The sequence below is a fragment of the Vicugna pacos genome, chromosome 27 (genome assembly GCF_048564905.1).
Source record: "Vicugna pacos chromosome 27, VicPac4, whole genome shotgun sequence".
In the NCBI taxonomy this organism is placed as follows: domain Eukaryota; kingdom Metazoa; phylum Chordata; class Mammalia; order Artiodactyla; family Camelidae; genus Vicugna; species Vicugna pacos.
Window position 1 is genome coordinate 26,706,654 of NC_133013.1, and position 9,574 is coordinate 26,716,227.

Consider the following 9,574-nt stretch of genomic DNA (forward strand, 5'->3'; position numbering starts at 1 on the left):
ATCCCTCCCTCCCCCGCCTCAGGTTCTTTTCCATTATAAGTTACTACAAGATATTGAACACAGTTCCCCGTGCTGTACAGTAGGACCTTGTTATTTTATATATAATAGTGTGTATCTGTTGATCCCAAACTCATAATTTACCCCTAACGGCCACCCAATTTCCCCTTTAGTAACCATTAGTTTGTTTTCTTTGTCTGTCAGTCTATTTCTGTTTTGTAAATAAGTTCACTTGTATCATTTTTTTAGATTCCACATCTAAGTGATATCATATGATATTTGTCTCTCTCTCTGTCTGACTTGCTTCACTTAGAATGATAATCTCTAGGTCCATCCATGTGGCTGCAAATGGCATTATTTCATTTTTTATGGCTGAGTAGCATTCCATTCTGTGTGATAATATATACCACACCTTCTTTTCCAGTCATCTGTTGATTGACATTTAGGCTGCTTGCATGCCTTGGCTGTTGTGAACAGTGCTGCTGTGAACATTAGGCCACAGGTATCTTTTCAAAGTAGGGCTTTTGTCTTTTCCGGATATGTGCCCGGGAGTGGGATTGCTAGGTCATATGGTAAGTCTATTTTCAGTTTTTTAAGGAAACTGCTTTCTGTTTTCCACAGTGGCTGCACCAATTTGCATTCCCACCAGCAGCGTGGAAGGGTTCCATCATTCACTGTTTCTTGATATAAGGATAAGACATTTTCTTTCTATGTGTTATAAAACTACAATCTGAATGCAGAATTCTTACAGCTTTTTCCCTATAATATTCGCCTATATTTAACTTGGTATTGTTTTTAACGCACTTTCATCAAGTCGGTACTCATTCCTGTTTCTCCTCTGCCATGCTTGCTTCTAGATTAAGAACAAAAAAAGTTGAAAACTTGCTTTTTCAACCTGCTCTTTAGCAGGGGCTGGCCATGTGGCAAAATTCTGCTCAGTAAGGCACCAGCCGTCTCCTGAGGGTTTCTGGGACCACTGTAGCTTTCAGCCTTCCATTTAGCGGTCCAGTCAGCTACCAACTTTTTGTTCGTTTACTCCTGTTCTGATTTCTTTACTCCTGTCCTTACATCACTGGACCCGCCACACCCTCTGGGCATCCCTGGCCTCGCCAGACATCACTGTAGATGTGGTGGGAGTCCTTGAGCCCACTGCATTACTGGGGAACTGGCCTTGCGCCTGCGGGGCACTGCCGTAGCTTGCGTGCATGACAGCCGCCTCTCCTGAATGCCACCGCCTCCGCCATGTGTTGCTGCCGCCAACATCAACACCACGGCCAATACCCCAGGCCCCAGGGGGTCGAAGCTGTAGAGTGGGTTATAGCAAAACGGGGGGAGGGTATTTCCATCCCTTGATACATCACACTTAGAGGATCCACAGGCTGCTTATACCCTCTGGCTCTCTGAGTATTTGGCAAAAGATTCCTTTCCATTTGAAGTCACACTCTGTTGCTGTGACCTGAGCCACGGGAGACTGACTGGGGCAGGTCTGAGTGGCGGGCACCCAGCTTTATGTGGAATTTTCCCTCCTCCCTGAAAACCATCTCCATTAACAGGACAGCTTGGTGTACTTGACTCCTGTGCTGAGTGAGCTCTCTCCTAGCAGGCTCTTTGACCCCTCATGCCAAGAGACACCTCAAAAGGTCTCTAGGCATGTTTAGATTTTATTAGTAAGTACATTTGGACTCAAGCTGGGTCTCCCGTTGCAGAATTTGGTGGTGGGAAGCTGAGGGGGAGGAGGGGAGGGAGGGAGGTAAAAATTCTTATGTTTTTACTTATAAACAAATAAATCTTCTTTTGTGATAAATGTAATACCCTTTATGGAATGTAAAAAACGTAGAGAAAAAAAGACAGTAAAGAAAATAAAACTCACCTATAATCCCACTACTTAGAAATAATCACAGATAATGTTTTGATGCTCTTTATTCCTCCACAGTTTCACATTATCAAGATCAGGCCATTTGCACAATTTTACAGGCTCCTTTTTTAATGACTTACCATTACATCATAAGCATTCTCTCTTGCCACTTGAAATTATTTACAAGCACGTTTTTAATGGTTATAAAATATCCAATGCTATGTGTATTTGTTAGGAGTCTTTTGATTGAAAGTCACAGAAACCTACTCAAGTGAGTATAAAAAATTTTTTAAAGAAAGACATTTCTTACAGGGATCAGGGATGCTTCCTGGAAACTAAAGGCGGAGATGCAGCCAGACCGTAGGGCTAGATCATACACCGAGACTGGACCGGAGTGTGGGGGAGCCAGGAAGCCCCCTCCCTCCAGCCTGCCTCTTCCTGTCTACCTCTCCAATTTCCGCCACTTTCTTTCTTTCTTTTTTTTTTAATTGAAGTATAGTCAGTTTACAATGCTGCGCTAATTTCTAGTGTACAGCACAGAGATTGTTATATATACATATATATTTTTCTTTTCATATTCTTTTTCATTATAGGTTATTACAAGATATTGAATATAGTTCCCTGTGCTTAACAGTAGAACTTTGTTGTTTATCTATTTTATATACAGTAGTTAGTCTCTGCAAATCCTGAACCCCCAATTTATCACTCCAGTCCCCTCTTCCCCCCCCAGTAACCACAAGTTTGTCTATGTCTGTGAGACTGTTTCTGTTTTGTAAATCAGTTCATTTATATTATTTTCAAAGATTCCACATATGAGTATTTTTTCTTTCTCTTTCTGGCTTATTTCACTTAGAACGACAATTTCTAAGTTCGTCCATGTTGCTGCAAATGGCATTGTTTCACTCTTTTTTATGGCTGAGTAGTAGTCCATTGTGTGTGTGTGTGTGTGTGTGTGTGTGTGTGTGTGTGTGTACCACAGCTTCTTTATCCAGCCATCTGTCAGTGGACATGTCGGTGCTTCCATGTCTTGGCTACTGTACATAGTGCTGCTGTGAACACTGGGGTGCATGTGTCTTTTAGTTTCCTCTGCTTTTGTTTATCAGCTTTTGAGGAAAACTTGGCCCTGTTCACATCTAAATTTACATGTCCAGGAAATCCAGAGAGAAATTGATCTCGCTCAGCTCTAATGTCAAATATTTGGGGAGAAGCCTTGGTTGGCCCAGCTCTGATCACCTGCTGACCCTGTCAAGAGCAGGGAAGGGGACCAGGGTCATTTGGTGGGAACCTGGTTGCTCTAACTGAAATATGAAGTGGAAGGTGAGGGGTAAAGGGTAGGGAGTTCCCAGAATTTTGGGACAGGCAGAGTTGCCAGACAACCTGTGTTGATAGTTCATAGTTTACCAAACCATTTCCCTATCGGGTTCGTCAATACATGCAAGTAGGTACTGAGCTGGAGGTGAAGGTTGCTGTGTTATCTCACTCTCCTCCCCCAGAGTACACAGCTCCCAGATCCTGCTTGGCCAACGCCAACTTACACTTACAGGCAGGTGTTAACGGAGCGACAGAGAGGACTCCGTTTCCAGCCCCAGGCAGGGAGCGTTCGGCCCACTGCTCTCCCCGCCTGGGAAAGCTTCCGCCTGTCCATGATATGAGAACCCGCTCTCTCACTCAGTAGAGTTAATGACTGGTGTATCTTAACAAAGGAAAGGAAATACATCTTTTCATCACGAGTAGCCAGTCTGCTGCAGGGGGTAACTCTGCCGGAAATAGGGCTGAGGTTTTCGAAGGAATTCAATGGTTTTATGATCGTTAATAACATTCGCAGTTACGCATGCTTGGATTTCATACTTCGTGGTATGAGCTGATTGCCCAGAGGGGTCAGGAAGGCGTATTTCCTAGGATTACATGAGTGAGTAGGTCCATTGTCGAAGACCTTTACCTTCTCCTGAAGCATTAATTGTTGGTCGCTGACTTGATGAAATGATCACAAATGAAACTAACAAAGCGTATGGGTTTATGCGCTTCTCTCTGAGCTTGTTCCCAAGGTCGCACTGACTGAGCAAGAGCCTTGGGGGGCGCCCCGGGTCAGAGGTCCTAGCGCAAGGCTGGGACGGACTGGAATTGAGGCCGGTATCGGCTGGTTCCACCCTAATTCCCACAGATGGAGAAGGGAAAGAATTTCCTGCCTCACACAGGAAGGAATCTTTCCCAGACAGTCCCCACCCCCGCCTCCCCACAGGAATTCCCTTCAGCCTCCAGTGATGAGGACCAGCCCCTGTGTCAGGCCCTTTGCTGCACAGAGGCTGGCTGGGCCAGCAGGAAAGCATTGCTGCTGGGTGCGCAGCCGTGAGCAAGTCCCACGCCACCACGCACAAAGCCTGGGGCGGGGAGTCTCGATGAGACACAAGGCAAGTGGTTTCCACCCCCAGGAGCTCAGTGTCGGTCAAGTGCAACCAAAGCAATGGTACTGACTCTGCGTTAGAAAAGAAAGAAGAGGATGAAGAGACCAGTATGTGCTGAAACAGCTGGAACGGACACTGTGAAGTAGTGAGGACAGAGCAAGAGCCTTAAATGGATGGTGAGATTTTAAAAACGGAGGACATTCTGAGCTGGGGGAGCACACATGGGCTAAGAATATAAAGCAAGGAGACCCAGGGCACCCCCGGGTGGAGGCAGCCTCGCCGAGCAGAAGGGGCTCCCTGGGTCCGCCCAGAAGAAGGCTGTCTCCACAGAGTGGCTCAAAGCCTCAAGGCCCTGAAAGGCGGGCAGAGAGTTTGTACCAAGAGTAGAAACATTCGTGACCCACCGAAGGTTCTTGAGCAGAAGGGCCAGCTGGCCAGAGGCAGGGCTGTGTTGGGAAGAGGACCCTGTCTCTAACACAGTGCGCAGCAATGGGGGAGAGAACCTCAGAGAAACAGGTTAAGAGGCTGCTGCAGTGACCCAGGTACCAGGGGGACAAGAAGGGCCTGTGTCACGTCCTGAGCTGCGCGACCAGGCTTCCCGAAGAGAGAACAGGTTCCTGGTTAGGATGAAGGGCAGGAAACAGCAAGGGGCTGGCGGGGCGGGCTGGTTATTCAGGAGCCTGAGCCTGAGCCTGAGTCTGAGCCTGAGCCTGGAGGATCAGCCCTTGCAGGGGCGGGGGAGCAAGGGAAACTCCAAATGCACCCCCAGCCCGTGACAGCCTTCTGGGGCGGAGAGATCTAGCTCAGAAGAGCTGTTGTGGCGTCCTGGACACTGGGGACAGCCTCAGCCTGGCAGTGGGGGAGATCCCTGCTCGGCTCAAAACCCAGGGTCCTGCAGGTGGGCCTGACCTGACAGCTCCCGAGAGCGTCCGGGGGGCTCAGCTGAGGGAGTGAACTGGGACTGGCTGGCCGTCAGGCCAGGGCCGGGGCCTTGGAATCTGAGTGGAGAGGGCAGGTCCGGGGTCACCTTGAGACCCCCCTCTTCTGGACTAGGGTGCAGCCACATGGAAGGAAGCCACTCATCAAGCATCGAGGTAGAACCCTGCAGCCGCCCCCGGGAAAGGACCTCAGAGATGGCCTTTTGTCATTTATTCCCTCCGTTACAGAGCAGGAGCACCTGCCAAAGATCACGGATGAGTCCTACCGCCCATCCCCGGGCAGGGGACCGACGGGCAACCACCCAGCACACAGGGGTCTCCCTGCTGTCTTTCCAGCACTTGTCCACCAGCATGGATGCTGGAAGGCGGTTCCTGTGTTGCCAGCTCAGACCCTTCTCTGCCAAGAGCCTCATTAGTCCCAGTGGGATGAGCAGCTGGCTTCTCTACCTCAGATAAGTCCCGTGTTGCTCTGAGCAGGGTGTTCCCATCTGCCTCAACAGACACCGCCTCCTCCGCCCACCTGGCCTCCTGGCAGGACTGCACCCCAGGCGGCAGCCAGCACCAGGCCTCCCGGGGCCCCCAGAGGCATGGGTGGCACTAACAGGGCTCAGCTGTGCTGGGAGGGTGACGACCAGCTCCCTGGCCTGTGAGCCCTTTGGGGTGCTGCCCCGTCCCTTGAGCCAAGCCTGGTTCTTGGCACTGAGCTGAACTGTGAGCATCCAGAGACTCCCCCGGCGCCCAGGGAGCCTACCTTCGGCGCGGCCTTTGGGAGAGAAGAGGCCCGGACGCCCCCCTCAAGGCCCCCGCTCGCGACCTCACTCAGCTGCCGGGCCGTAACTCGGCGTGCTCAGTGCGTTCATGACCACAGGTTCTGGTAGGGAGACCAGGACAGCGGAGCACTGGCTTTTGATCCTGGCTGCACACTGTAATCGCCTGGTAAGGCTTTAAAATTCTGATGCCTAAACTCCCCGTCCCCCAGAGATTCCGATTTCTCTGGTCTAGGATGTGGTCCAAGCCTCAGGATTTTCGAGACCAACGTGCAAGCAGGAGTGAGAACCCCTGAATCAGAGGGATTGAGAGAAATTCATTTGCCATTGGCGGAGCCAAAATATGCCCTCTCACCATCCCAGTTTTCGTAGGAACGCACAGGTTCACCTGTGGGTCTTGCTTTACCTTCGAATAACCACACAGCAACTTTCTTTGGGGAACCATCCTCCCACTTCTGTCTGCTCTCTCCCGACCTACCCTGCGTCCGTGGCCCAGAGGGACTCAGCGAGGCTCAGGGAAGCAATGGGCTGCTGACCTTGGGCGTTCTCTGAAGCTATCAGGATAGAGGCGCTCTCTTTCTCCTGGGCTGGAAGCTGGTAGCCTGTGAGCCTGGAGTTCCCGGGGCCACTGTGAAGAGAGGGTAGGCCTGGACACAGGGAGAGCGGAGATGAAAAAGAAAAGGCACAGCCCTGCCACTGTCGCTCAGTGACAACACCTGAGCGCCCGGGTCCAGCTCTGCTGGGCGATTCCCCTGGGTCGCACCGTGGCTGAACCAGTGAAGTGCAGGTTTTGTTTAATCCAGGTGGACCTGAGTTTGTCAGTTGCATCTATGGGAACCTATCTGAGAATATTTCTCAAAACCTTAAAAATACACACTGACAGATGTAAAGTTGTCTTCTTCCCCTTGTATCACTTCTGCCTGAATCGGTGAATGACCAGAGCCAGGCAGCGTTTTGGACCTAACTGGGTTTGGCTCTAGGATGCCTACCTCACAGGTTTGCTGGGAAAGCACATGAGATAAAACTTACATCATAAGTGGTCCAACAGGGTGTCTTACCAAAATGTTATGTTTTTTTGTTGCTATATTTGGGGTTGTTTTTCACAAAAGCTGCCAGTGCATCTCAGCCCTGGGTCAGGGGCAGGGGTCACCTCGCCTGCCCTCTTAGTGATGCAGGTTGTCAAGTCAGCCCTGGGCAAGAGGTGCAACGGGGCCTGTATTTGATACAGCAAAGCCAGGTGATGCCCTGAGTAGCAGAACTTCCGGGAGCGGGAGAATCAGTTTGCAGAAAGCACCCTGAGACCCTTTTGGGAGGAATGAACTGACAGCCCAGCTCCTCCCTGAGACCCTGGGATGATCCCCGACCGAGGGCCAGAGCCAGCCAACAGCGAAAAGAACCCTGAGACAAGCCCCTGACACTTACAGCACGGGGAAGCTCCTAGACAGAGCTTTTTGCTAGGGGAGGGGAGTCTTCAAGGCAGCGCCCTGGATTTCCTGATAACACAAGCATACGTCTGGCCATTAACTATCAGGAGGGCTATTCATTAGGACAGGCTAGGTGATGCTAGATTGACAAGCAACACCAGAAGCTCTGTGCTCAGTGCACACATGATTGCTTCTTACTCATGCAAATCCACCTCCACCGTGGGTCCAGATGATTCTTCAGGGTGGCAGCCATCCTCTGCGGGGAGACCCAGTGACCTAAGCCCCTTCCGAGCCCGGCCCTGGCATCTTGACACAAGGCCCTCTCCAGTATTGCTGTGGCAGGAAAAGAGAGCGTTGGACGTCTCGCACCATCAGTGAAATGCTTCGGTCTAGAAGCGACACATGTCACTTCCACTTATAACCAGTGAGTGACTGGAGCTGGCCAGACGGCTCTCACTGCTGGGAGGCAGAGAAGTATTGCCCTCCTGGTGCCAAAGCACAAGTGGGACTCTGCCTCGCAGAGGGCCTGTCCGGCTACCCACAGGACGCGCTCAGCACAGGGACTGAGCACTCACTAAATTGGGCAAAGTGGGAGCACAGCCCAGAGCGAGGGAGTGGGAGAGGAGAGAGGAACAGAGAGAGACGCGTGGAGGAAATTTATAGAAGGAAATGAGATCCGGAGCCCAAGGCAAGGAGGCCCCAGGGCCCAGCCAGAGGCGGGCAGAGCTGCTCACGCTAAATTTTCCAGCGTTTCACGAGCCCATTGTTTAGAAAAGTGGTTATTAAAAATGAAGTGATATAAGATTAAATTGAACACATCATATCGAAGACAAAGGTAATAAACACTCGGAATGCATCCCCTCCTCCTCTTGCAGCATCCTAGCATCCTCTGCACTCTGGGGGTTACTTCGTCTATCGTGGTCTGTGCGCCCCTGGACTCCTCTCCCCGGCTCTGGCCAGAGAAATGATCTGGTAGCTGGTGGGAGTATTTACTCCATGGAAACCAGTGAATGCTACTCATCAGAGTTTCTGTCCCCTTGGGAGCTGGTGGTTGAACATTTGTCAGCCTGGGATCTGGTCTTTCCCAGTGAATGTAAACGGGGGTTTCAGTGAAGCCAGTAAGTGTGCTCTGACCTCTCCGGCGCAGCGCTGAGGCAGGAAATGTCCATTTGTCACCAGCGACAGGTTAAGAGCAGGGAGTTTAGGGAGGACCGATGGCCGAGCGTTTCCATTTGGAGTTCCTATGGGAATGGGCTGTGAGGTCAGCAGCCCTAACTCATAGCATTTTGCGAATACAGACATTCCCTTCCATGTCCGCAAAGCGCGGCCCCCGCTCAGAAGCCCAGACCATTGTTCGGTTCCCAAGAAAGCAAGGCTGGTGCTGAATAGTAATAATCACCTGCCAGGAGCCTATTGACCAGGAGGGCTGCCTGCTGCCTGTAACTCCTGGTGACAGGGAGCCCTTCTGAGAGCCGTCCCTGCGCTGGCTCCACAGTGAGCTGGTGGTGCCTCTTTCTCGAAGCGTTTCGTGCTGGGTCTCTAAGACAGTAGCTGCCAGAACTGAAGCCAAGGCTGGCAGCTCGACCAGCAAGAGGCCTGAGCTCATTTTGGCCAACTCAGAATCTAGCTGCGTGTGCACCGGCCTTGTTTTTATAGCTGCTGTAAAATTCTCCTCTCACTGGCTACTTCACTTCCCCCCAAAGCCCCGAGCCCCCCTCCTCCCCCACCCCACCCAGCTCAGCCGTCACTGGCCACTTGCCCTCCAGTGTTCGGGGCCCCTTTGAAAGCACTGTCAGACGTCTGGATGGTTTATGGATCCCCGGGCTTCTGGCTCCACGTACTGCATTACCCTAAAAGCCGGACCATCGGACGCAGTCGCAGAGGGGAATGTTGGAGGGGCCGCGCGTGAGTTTACTTTCTAATGCGTGAATGTATTACACCAAATGGATGGAAATGCTACGCTGGCCATTTTTACTTCTTTATAGGTTTCTGATTTTTAAAAATCAATTAGCATGGTTTTACTTCTATTAACTCACTCAGCCTCAAGGCCTGCACTCTTGTGGGATCACCGGCACTCTAGTGGCTCCAGCCTCCATCCGACATACCCTGGCAAATGCACTTCCCCTCCAGGGCCTCTGAGGGACCCCAGGAGGTTTCACGTCCTGGCGAAAAAACTCCGACGCCATCCCTC